The 12482-nt window shown below is 43.3% G+C and overlaps 1 protein-coding gene across 1 annotated transcript in view; it reads left to right on the forward strand.

The window, feature by feature from the left end:
* Positions 1-12482, forward strand: part of PARD6G (par-6 family cell polarity regulator gamma) — a 94147-nt gene that overhangs the window by 34122 nt on the left and 47543 nt on the right. The window lies entirely within an intron of this gene.

Below are 12482 nucleotides of genomic sequence, written 5' to 3' on the forward strand. Positions count from 1 at the left end.
TTCCTTTTGAAGATGGAACAATATTCCATTGTATGTATATATCACATTTTGCCTATTCATCCATTGATGGACACTTAGGTTTTTACATTCTAGCTATTGTGAATGATGCTGCTGTGGACACGGATATACAAATATCTCTTCCAGATTCTGCCTTCAGTTATTTTAGTTATATACCCAGAGGTAGAATGCTGGATCATATAGTAATTCTGTTTGTAATATTTTTAAGGAACTGCCATATTGTTTTTCACAGCAGCTGCACTGTTTTACATTATCACCAGTAGTGCACAAGGATTCCAGTTTCTCCACATCTTTGTCAACACTTGCTAGTTTGCTTTTTCGATAGTAGCCATCCTAATGGGTATGCATCCCAGCATTGTGTTTTAAATGTGTTTGTCCAATTCTTGTTTGTCCCAGTGGTAACCATTCCTCAGGCCTTTTTTTTTTTTTTTTTTTTTTTTTTGAGACAGTCTCCCTCTGTCGCCAGGCTGGAGTGCAGTGGTGTGATCTGGGCTCACAGCAAGCTCCGCCTCCCGGGTTCACGCCATTCTGCCTCAGCCTACCCAGCAGCTGGGACTACAGGCGCCTGCCACCACGCCTGGCTAATTTTTTTGTATTTTTAGTAGAGACGGGGTTTCACCGTGTTAGCCAGGATGGTCTCGATCTCCTGATGTCATGATCCGCCCGCCTCGGCCTCCCAAAGTGCTGGGATTACAGGCATGAGCCACCGTGCTTGGCCCGGGCACTTTCATGGTGATCTCTATCCCATAGTGCAGCAATCTTCAAGTATCACATATCCTCTAAAAGAATTTTAAGAACAAGTGTAAAGGAGATAATGTATTTTTAAGTTGGCATCTAATTTTTCTCATAAGAAATATAAATAGCTGCAGAGGATCTAAAATACAGATGGCTTTTCAAAAAAAAAACTGCTACTGGGTCCCTTTCACAAAGGACCTTACTAATTGACTAAGACATTCAATCAACTGGTTTGAACTAAATGTGAATAGTTTCATTTGTCTGTTCGTAGATAATATTTTAACAGAGGCCTACAATGTATTGACTCAAAGGAATGACTAATAACGTGTGTTTGGGAATGGGGGGTGGGGGGGTTTTGCCAGCCATATCACATAAGCAGCTGCTTTGAAAATATCCCCACTTTCCGTGGTTTTAGGCAAGTTACTTGTTGTAAGGTCATTAAAGTAAATGCTTTGTATCTGGCAAGAGATGTAAAATTGGCAGGGAGTATGCAATAATTATTTGTTTATAATTAGTCGTTCCCTTTGTAGATCACCTATTTTGGTCCTACTAACAAAATAAATTTGGCCCATAAAAAAAATATTTTTAACTTTGATCATATTAGCTTTAAATGTTAAACAGCTGATGCTGATTGTGTTCGTTCAACAAATGCCCGGGGGACAAGGCTTTTCCCACTGAGCTTGACCCTAGGAGTGGGGCTTTTCCTGGAGCTGCAAGACAGGTCTGACGATGACAGTCCCAAGTGTGGGCTTTGGGGAACTTCCAGACTGGTTCTGCTGCCTCCCAGGCTGTGAGGCTGCTAGATTTCACAGTTGAGGAGAGGTGGATAGGAAGTGAAAGCACCACAAAGCTTGCTGCTCTTACTGAGATTCAGCTGCTTTTCTAGAATAAACACTCCTTGCATTGTTGCCAGCCATTGATTAATTTCCATGGTTCTCTAAAAATTGGTTTTGACAGTTTTTCCCAGTATTCTCGCTTTGATGGATAAGCAGAGTTTTGCAGGTCCTACTCTTTCATTCTGTAAGTGCTTAGAGATGAACTTTTTTTTTTTTTTTTTTTTTTTTTTTGAGGCGGAGTCTTGCTCTGTCTCCCGGGCTGGAGTGCAGTGGCCGGATCTCAGCTCACTGCAAGCTCCGCCTCCCGGGTTTACGCCATTCTCCTGCCTCAGCCTCCCGAGTAGCTGGGACCACAGGCGCCCGCCATCTTGCCCGGCTAGTTTTTTTTGTATTTTTTAGTAGAGACGGGGTTTCACCGTGTTCGCCAGGATGGTCTCCATCTCCTGACCTTGTGATCCGCCCGTCTCGGCCTCCCAAAGTGCTGGGATTACAGGCTTGAGCCACCGCGCCCGGCCTAGAGATGAACTTAGAACAGCACTTTCCTGTCATGCTTCCCAGGCTCTTAGCTGTCTTGGGTTTCCGTCATCCTTTTGTTTCCTTGTGTATTGACCAAGAGCTGTATGGAACATTACTTTTATCGCAACTGGCTCCCAGGTATTATTCATTCAACAAACACTTCTCAGAGCTCTATAGCCCTTCTGGAAGAAAAAGGGTCAAAATTATGATAAGAAGTTGCAGTTGGGGGAATAGGTAGATATGATTAGTAGAGAGAGATTGAGATGATATAGGTGGTTAGATGGACATTTCTTACTTTCTATTTATAGTATAATCATATTATCATTGAATACATTTTAAAGAAAATAAAAATTATTTGCATTTAGAAGCTTTTGATACACTTTGTATATCAAAAAAATATAAATAGCTGCAGGGTCTTACTCTGTCATCTAGGCTAGAGTGCAATGGCACAGTCTCAGTTCACTGCAGCCTCCACATCCCAGGTTCAAACGATCCTCCTGCCTCTGCCTCCCACGTAATTGGGACTATAGGCATGTGCCACCATACCTGGCTAATTTTTGTATTTTTTTGTAGAGACATGGTTTCCCCATATTGCCCAGGCTGGTGTCGAACTCCTAGACTCAAGCAATCCACCCGCCTAGGCCTCCCAAAGTCCTGGGATTACAGGTTTGAGCCACCATACCTAGCCAGAAGTTGATACACTTTTGCTTATTGATGTTGATATTTTGTGTTTGAGATCATTTTTAATAATTTTAAAAGATGAAATCTCCCTCCCAACCACATTTTTTACTATCCTATTGTAGGAATAATAGTTGAGGTCAACTACAAAATAGAATAATCATTATCTAAATAATACATGAGGGTTCATTTAGCTAGAAGCATTGAAGAATAAGAATTTGCACACCTGTGAATTTCCCAACAAATAATCTTATTCTTTAAAAAAAAAAAAAAAAAGGGATTCATAGGCTTACATATATTTCTTGCCATATACCAGGAATTAACCATTTTGCCTCAGAACCCTGGGTCCTTTTAAGGGGAAATGATACAGCTTGTGGTGTCAGGTACTGGTGAGGGAAAGGTGGTGTTTGTTTGTTTTCTTTTTTCGAGATGGAGTCTCACTGTCGCCCAAGCTGGAGTGCAGTGGTGCAATCTTGGCTCACTGCAACCTCTGCCTCCTATGTTCAAGCAATTCTCCCTGGAGCACCCTCCCAAGTAGCTGGGACTACAAGCGTGTGCCACCATACCTGCCTAAGTTTTTCTGTATTTTTAGTAGAGACAGAGTTTCACTATGTTGGCCAGACTGGTCTCAGACTCCTGACCTTAAGCGATCCACTGGCCTTGGCCTCCCAAAGTGCTGGGATTACAGGCATGAGCCACCGCATCTGGCCAGCGTGGACTTTTTGATGGGGTTATGTATTAACTTGCTACTAACCTAGGCCAGGCACAGCACTGCAATCTTTTCTTAGGAAATTTGAATTTTTTTTTTTTTTTTTGACAGAAACAAGGTCTTGCTATGTTGCCCAGGCTGACCTAGAACTGCTGGGCCCCTGCCTCAGCCTCCAAGTAGCTGGGACTACATACCACCATGCTTGGCTTGAGTATTGATCTTTCATTGAAATTGGTCACTGGTTTGGAGTGAGGAGATGATCTCCCAGAATAGGATGGCTCCCTTTGAGGCATTTTACATGCAGGATAGTAGGCGAATGAACAAAGTCCAGCAGATGTTGAAGCAGTCTCCCTGTTGTAAGCCCTGCTATATGAACAAACACCCACATGAAAAACAATGAAAATATTAGGGAGTGCCAAGTCTCTTGCTAACCTATAATGGTGGTTTAGGCTTTTTCATAGTGATCCCTGAACTCTAATGTAATGGTCTTCAAATGTCACATGATGCCTAAAAGAATTTTGAAAAACTACCAGTATAAAGGGGGATGATATATTTTTTGTTGGCACTTTAATTTTTTTTAGTAAATATAAATAGTTGCAACGGATATAATTTACAGCATGCTGTAAATATTCCATTTAAAAATAAAGCTTTTGGTGCATGATCTTCTAAATACAACCAATGAAATCTAAATGCTGTAGTGATTTGATCCTACTATCACGCATTTTATGGAATGATTTGGTTCTACTATCATGCATTTTAGAATAGGATAAACAGGCTCTTATTTTTCCGCTTTTCTGACTCTGAAGAGCTCTTTTCTAATCATAAATTTTGTATTGTTTTTATCTTTGATTTGTTCTTGCCATTACTCCTTCAAGAGATTTTGTCCTAATATTTTATTCTAATAACTTATACTTCATTACCCTGTAACTCTTCTCTGCAACAAAAATATGTATATAAATTGAAGTTCAAACATTTTTCTCTTGTGGCCCTGAGGCTCTATTTGTTAAAAATATTTTTAGGTTGTTTACTAGTATAGAGTTCTAGTTTGCAAGATGAAAAGCAATCTAGAGAGTGGGTGCGTAACAGTGTCAATGTACACTCCTGACCTGTACACTTAAAAATGGTTAAGATGGTAAATCCACAATTATAAATGAAATAAATTTTTATAGTAAAAAATTTCTAGATTGAGTTATTGCAAGTATTATCAAATGGTGATTGGAACATAGTTGTGCAGTTTGATAAATAATCACTAGCCATCCAAAGTAAACATTTGGAAAATCTTTCATTTACTGTTAAGTATTTATTGCTAAATGAGGTAGGCTGGCACCGGTTGTTTTGCTGTTTTTGTTGTTGGGTATCAACACTGTGAAGCTTCATTTGCACACTCAGGTGGATGGGAGTGAAGGCCCCTAAGCACAGCTCAGCTCTTTGAACTGTCAACAGGTTGTGTGACAAAAATAATAGAGTGGTCTATCAAAATTATTTTGATAATTAGCTGACAGTTCAATTAGGACAACTTTATATTTTGTTGAAAGCAAGTAACTGGAAACTACCTGACTGGCAAGGTTTATTGCCTGGTCATTAGAGCCGTTCACTGTTTCAGTTTCTGGTAAGTATACTAAAAGGACTTTACCAAGAAGTATATGACAATGAATTACACCTGCTAATTCCTTCATTTAGAGGACTGTTGTTTGATATGATGGGGAAGTAAAAATATTTAGTACTCAATACCAATACAATTTTTAAATAAAATGCTTTTTTCATGTCACATTTCACATCTCTTTTTGTCAAAGCTTTGGAGCTCATTCAACATATGAAGCATGTTTACCATATAACTGGGCTGGCAAAGTCAGCCTCATCATTAAACACAAATCAGCCTTGATTTCTCTCAGGAAAACAGTCTGAATTTATTTTTCATTTCAAATTAACATGCTAAGACATATTTTGAGAAAATTATTGAAAGTACTGAGAAATTGAGATGTGTTTTCGGGTTACTTGCTAAATAAAGTTAAGATTGAAACATTGTAGAACTAGCATTTAGCCTATACTGTTCCAGGGAGGCCTGGTGTTCCTGAGTTGAAAGTGAGCTGTGTCCCTTTGCGGGGATACTGAAGTGATAATTACATATAAAAGTCAAAAACACTCTTACTAGTTGTATTAGACATGATTTAATTCTCTTATGTATTTAGTTTATAGTGATAAAAACAAATTGCTTTGGAAGTTGGTATATGTATTAGTCCATTCGCACATTGCTGTAAAGAAATACTGGAGGCCGGGCGCGGTGGCTCAAGCCTGTAATCCCAGCACTTTGGGAGGCCGAGACGGGCGGATCACGAGGTCAGGAGATCGAGACCATCCTGGCTAACATGGTGAAACCCTGTCTCTACTAAAAATACAAAAAACTAGCCGGGCGACCTGGCGGGCGCCTGTAGTCCCAGCTACTCGGGAGGCTGAGGCAGGAGAATGGCGTGAACCCGGGAGGCGGAGCTTGCAGTGAGCTGAGATCCGGCCACTGCACTCCAGCCTGGGCGACAGAGCGAGACTCCGTCTCAAAAAAAAAAAAAAAAAAAAAAAGAAATACTGGAGACTGGGTAGTTTATAAAGAAAACAGGTTTAATTGGCTCATGGTTCCACAGGCTGTACAGGAAGCATGGCAGCATCTGCTTCTGAGGAGGCCTCAGGAAACTTTAAATCCTAGCAGAAGGGGAAGGAGTCTTACATAGCAGGACAGGACCAAAAGAGAGTGGGGAGGTGCCCTACACTTTTAAATGAACAGATCTCATGAGACCTCACTCATTATCACGAGAATAGCAGAGGGGATGGTGCTAAACCATTCATGAGAACTCTGCCCCCATGATCCAACTGGGCCCCTCCTTCAACACGGGGGATTTCAACTTGACATGAGATTTGGATGGGGACACAGATCCAAAGCATATCATTCAGCCCCTGGCCACTCCCAAATCCCATGTGCTTCTCACATTTCAACATACATTCATGCCTTCCCCACAGTCCCCCAGAGTCTTAACTCATTCCAGCATTATCTCAAAAGTTCAGAGTTTCATCTGAGACAAGGCTAGTCCCTTCCACCTATAAGCCTGTAAAATAAAAAACAAGTTAGTTACTTCCAAGATATAGTGGGGGCATGGGCCTTGGGTAAATGCTTCCGTCCCAAAATGGAGAAATTAGCCAAAGGAAGGGGTACAGGCCCCATGCAAGTCCAAAACCCAGTAGGGCAGTCATTAAATCTTAAAGCTCCAAAATAATTTCCTTTGATTCCATGCCCCACGTCCAGGGCACACTGGTTTGTGGGATGGGCTCCCAAGACCTTGGGCAGCTCTGCCCCTGTAGCTCTGCAGGGTTCAGCCCCCTCGGCTGCACTCAAGGTCTGGTGTTGAGGGCCTGTGGCTTTTTCAGGCATATGTTGCAAACTGTCAGTGGATCTACCATTCTGGGGTCCGGAGGATGTGGTCCTCTTCTCACAGTTCCACTGTGCAGTGCCCTAGTGGGGACTCTGTAGCAGGGCTCCAACCCCACATTTCCTCTTTGCACTGCCCTAGTAGAGGTTCTCCATGAGGGCTCTGCCCCTGCAGCAGACTTCTGCCTGGGCATGCAGGTGTTTCCACACATTCTCTGAAATGTAGGCGGAGGCTTCTAAGCCTCAAATCTTGCATTTTGTACACCCACAGGCTTAACACCATGTGGAAGCTGCCAAGGTTTATGGCTTGTGCCCCCTGAAGCAGTGTCCCTCTGTACCTGGGCCCCTTTGAGCCACAGGCCAGGATGCAGGGAGCAATGTCCCAAGGCTGCGCAGGGTAGTGGGGCCCTGGGTCAGCCCAAGAAAGCCCTTCGGCCCTCCTAGGCCTCTGGGGCTGTGTTGGGAGGGGCTGCCATCGCGGTCTCTGAAATGCCTTTGAGGTCATCTCCCCATTGCCTTAGCTATCAGCATTTGCCTTCCTTTTAGTTATGGAAATTTCTGCAGCCTGCTTGAATTCCTACCCTGAAAATGGACTTTTCTTTTCTACCTCGTAGCCAGGCTGCAAATTTTCTGAACTTTTATGCTCTGCTTCCCTTTTAAACATAAGTTCCAGCTTTAGGTTATTCCTTGGCTCACGCATATGAGCACAGGTTGTTAGAAACAGCCAGGCCACATCTTGAATGCTTTCCCATTTAGAAATTTCTTACACCAGATACACACTCTCAACTTCAGAGTTCCACAGATCCCTTAGAGCAGGGGCACAAAATGCAGGCAGGATCTTTGCTAAAGCATAGCAAAAATGACTGTATTAGTATTAGTCAGTGTTCTCTTAAAGGGACAGAATAAATAGGAGATACATATATAAATACATTTTTATGTAAAATATTTTATATAATTATATAAAACTATATTAAATATATAAATTATATTAAATATATAAAAATTGTATAGAATTTATATTTTATATAAGATATGTATTTTTATTTGTATAAATATATATATAAACTCATATATAGGAGCATATATGTATGTATATATAGGAGAGTTTATTAAGTATTAACTTTCTTGATCACAAGGTCCAACAATAGGCTGTATGCAAGCTGAGGAGCAAGGAGAGCCAGTCCAAGTCCCAAAACCGAGGAACTTGGAGTGTGATGTTGTAAGGCAGGAAGCATCCAGCACGGGAGAAAGATGTAGGCTGGGAGGCTAGGCCCCTCTCTCCTTTTCAGGTTTTCCCTCCTGTGTGTTTTTTTGTTTGTTTGTTTGTTTGGTTTTTTTTTTGAGACAGAGTCTCATTCTCTTGCCCAGGCTGGAGTGCAGTGGCACCATCTCAGCTCACTGCAGCCTGCACCTCCTGGGTTCACTCCATTCTCCTGCCTCAGCCTCCCAAGCAGCTGGGACTATAGGTGCCCACCACCACACCTGGTTAATTTTTTTGGATTTTTAGTAGAGACGGGGTTTCACAGTGTCAGCCAGGATGGTCTCGATCTCCTGACCTCATGATCTGCCCGCTTCGGCCTCCCAAAGTGCTGGCATTACAGGTCCCAGCCATTACAGGTGTGAGCCAGCACGCCTGGCCCTTTCTTCCTGCTTTATATTCACTGGAAGCTGATTGGATTGTGTCCACCAGATTAAGGATGGATCTGCCTTCCCCAGCCCACTGGCTCAAATGTTCATCTCTTTTGGCAATACCCACAAAGGCACACCCAGGATTAATACTTTCTATCCCTCAATCCAAACAAGTTGACACTCAGTATTAACCATCACAGTGACCTTTACTATAGTTCCCAGTAAGTTCCTCATTTCCATCTGAGACCTCCTCAGCCTGGACTTCATTGTTCATATCACTGTCAGCATTTTGGTCACAACCATTCAACAATCTCTAGGGAGTTCCAGATTTTCCCACATCTTCCTGTCTTCTTCTGAGCCCTCCACACCCAATTCCAAAGTTGCTTCCACATATTCAGGTATCTTTATAGCAATGCCCGACTCCTTGCTACCAATTTTCTGTATTAGTCCTTCTTGCATTGCTATAAAAACATGCTTGAGACTGGGTAATTTATACAGAAAAGAGACTTAATTGACTCATGGTTTCACAGGCTGCACAGGAAGCATAGTGGGAATCTGCTCCTGGGAAGGCTTCAGGGAGCTTTTACTCACGGCAGAAGGCAAGATGGGAGTAGGCTTCCTACATGGCAGGAGCAGGACTAAAAGAGGGGGAAGGTGCTACATACTTTTAAAACAACCAGATCTCGTGATCACTCACTCACTCATTCACCATCAAGAGAACGGCACCGGGAGATGGTGCTTAACCGTTCATAAGAGCTCCATCATCATGATCCAGTCACCTCCCACCAGGCCCCTCCTCCAACACGGGGGATTACAATTCAACATCAGATCTGGGTGGGGACACAGATGCAAACCATATGAGTATATATGAGCTCTATGAGATGGGAAAGACAAGGATTGATGTTAGTGAAATAAATGCTTTGTGATTTTATTGGAAACTGGATCTAAAAGATGCTGCATAAAACTTATGTTGTAGGCTTTACATGTGTGTCTTAAAGTTTTGGAGCCCCTGTGTGTGAAATAATCTGCACTGCCTACATGCTGTGCCAGCGGCATCCTTGGGTGAACACTGAGCAGAAATGTAACGTGTCCCTTTGAATAATGGGGAGGGATTTCAAGGGTTTGCTCTGCTCTGCACTTCTGACAATAGCAGGAGATAGAGGAGAGCCCTTTCCTCTGCCCCTTCCAGAGTGCAGCTGTGTTCAGAGCATGTAACTGTCCAGACACCAGGTTCTGGGGTCACGCTTCTTCCCTTCCTGAGTACATAGACAGTAGGTTAGCGGGGTTTTGAGTAGTCATTAAAAGTGGCTTCTCCTGAACCATTATTATTGTTATTATTTTTGAGACCGAGTCTCACTCTTTTGCCCAGGCTAAAGTGCGGTGGTATGATCTTGGCTCACTGCAACCTCCGTCTCCCAGGTTCAAGTGATTCTCCTGCCTCGGACTCCTGAGATGCTGGGATTACAGGTGTATGCCACCACGCCTGGCTCATTTTTTTGTATTTTTAGTAGAGATGGGTTTTCACCATGTTGGCCAGGCTGGTCATGGACTCCTGACCTCAAGTAATCCGCCGACTTGGCCTCCCAAACTGCTGGGATTACAGGCGTGAGCCACCGTGCCTGCCCCGAGCCAGTATTTTGAACTATCCCATTGTGGTGAGCCCTGGGGATTTTTTTTTTTTTAATTGCCTAGGGCAGTGCACGATGGGTGAGAGGTTTGTTTTGCTTTTGGTAACCTGGGGAAAGTGCTTTTTGAAAGGGAGATAGAAAAGGAGGTTTGTTCTCGAGCAATTCAGTTTCACAAAGAATCTGTGGAGGTTAAGGTCTAGTGGCTGATTCTCATAAGACCAGTGGTTCTCCGTGTATGGCCTCCAGATCAATAGCATCAGCTCTTTCAGGAACTTGTTAAAAATGCAGATTCTTGGGCTGTACCTGAGCACAGTCAAATCCAGAACTCTGGGGGCCTCCAGGTGATCCTGGTGCAAGCACATAAGATTTTAGATGATTTTCCCTGACTCATTCATACAATGTCTAGATGATATAATGACTAGTTTTCCATAAACATTAGACACTTTATTTTTGTATATTTTGGAACCAATGTAATTAGTTTTCAGCTGTATTGAAGAACACAGAGTATATACCACCTGATGAATAAAGGTTCCTAATTGCCAAGTGAGGAATGACAGGAGCCAGAACCCTTGGGCATGACCCTAACCTCATGTCCCCCTGGGGTCCTCTCTTGGAGGGTATCCTGGAGCTCTGTGGGCAGCTCATGGGCTTCTGGGCCGGGGTTAGGGTCTGCTGGAAAAGAGGTTAGTCCCTAGACATTTCCCAAACCTGGACCACCTAACGACAGGTCCGGAGGGGGGTGTACATGCCGCCTTTGGGAAAGAGACCAGACCATCATCCTGCCTCCCCGGACTTGTCTGATTTTAACCAGGTTCCTTTATTCGTTTCTTTATTCTTGCAATTTTACGTCTACTTCTGATCCTTTTGAAATGTAACCATTTTGTCTTACTAAAATACAAATCAAATGAAGACACTTCCTAGCTTAAAATTAAGACCCATACAGTCTTAATGGTCTTTTGCCTTTGGAAAAAGTTCCGAGGTTTCATTCAGCCTTGTGTTCTCTCCTGCCTCTGAGTTTCCTAAGGCCTGCCCGGAGCTGTGCAGATGCCCCCTCAGCAACCTCAGATGAGACAAGGGGCCTTGCTGAGGAAGGATTCTCCTTTCGTGCCACCCAAAAAAAATTTTTTTTTTTTTTTTTTTTTTTTTTTTTTGAGACGGAGTCTCGCTCTGTCGCCCGAACTGGAGTGCAGTGGCCAGATCTCGCCTCACTGCAAGCTCTGCCTCCCGGGTTTACGTCATTCTCCTGCCTCAGCCTCCCAAGTAGCTGGGACTACAGGCGTCCACCACCTCGCCCGGCTAGTTTTTTGTATTTTTTAGTAGAGACAGGGTTTCACCGTGTTAGCCAGGATGGTCTTGATCTCCTGACCTTGTGATCCGCCCGTCTCGGCCTCCCAAAGTGCTGGGATTACAGGCTTGAGCCACCGCGCCCGGCCTTACCCAAAAAATTTACATTAATTTTGACGTTGCTTTTTCCTACAACATGAGCTACACAGCCTGTCCTATCCTGTCCTCAGGATATTCATCTGTGTTCATGACTGAGCTGCCCCTCGGTCAGTGTGGACGAGAGGGCCGTCCTGGGTCAGTGTGGATGAGAGAGCTGCTGCCTGAGTCATTACTGCTTTTAATTTTTTAGGATCCCTCTTCCTGTGTTATAATTTCTTACTTAGTCACTGTGAGCTCTGTGAGAATGGAGCTGTTTCTCACTATCTCCGCAGGGCCTTGTGGAGAATTAATAAATGCTTGTCCTTTTATTTATTTATTTATTTTATTTTTTATTTTATTTTATTTTTTGAGATGGAGTCTTGCTCTGTCGCCCGGGCTGGAGTGCAGTGGCCGGATCTCAGCTCACTGCAAGCTCCACCTCCTGGGTTTATGCCATTCTCCTGCCTCAGCCTCCGGAGTAGCTGGGACTACAGGCACCCGCCACCTCGCCAGGCTAGTTTTTTGTATTTTTAGTAGAGACGGGGTTTCACCGTGTTAGCCAGGATGGTCTCGATCTCCTGACCTCGTGATCCGCCCGTCTCGGCCTCCCAAAGTGCTGGGATTACGGGCTTGAGCCACCGCACCCGGCCTTTTATTTTTTTAATACAACATTTTAAATTCATCTGCCTCTGCAGAAAACGGTGTGAGATATCTCAGAACTGAAAATAGAGTTACCATTGGATCCAGCAGTCTTACTATGCGTTTCTACCCAAAGGAAAGTAAATCGTATTAAAAGAATACCTGCATTTGTATCTTCATTCCAGCACTATTCATAATAGCAAAGATGAAATCACTTAAGTGTCTATCAGTGGATGATTGATTAAAGAAAATGTGGA

This window comes from Rhinopithecus roxellana, chromosome 21 (assembly GCF_007565055.1).
Source record: "Rhinopithecus roxellana isolate Shanxi Qingling chromosome 21, ASM756505v1, whole genome shotgun sequence".
Taxonomy (NCBI): Eukaryota; Metazoa; Chordata; class Mammalia; order Primates; family Cercopithecidae; genus Rhinopithecus; species Rhinopithecus roxellana.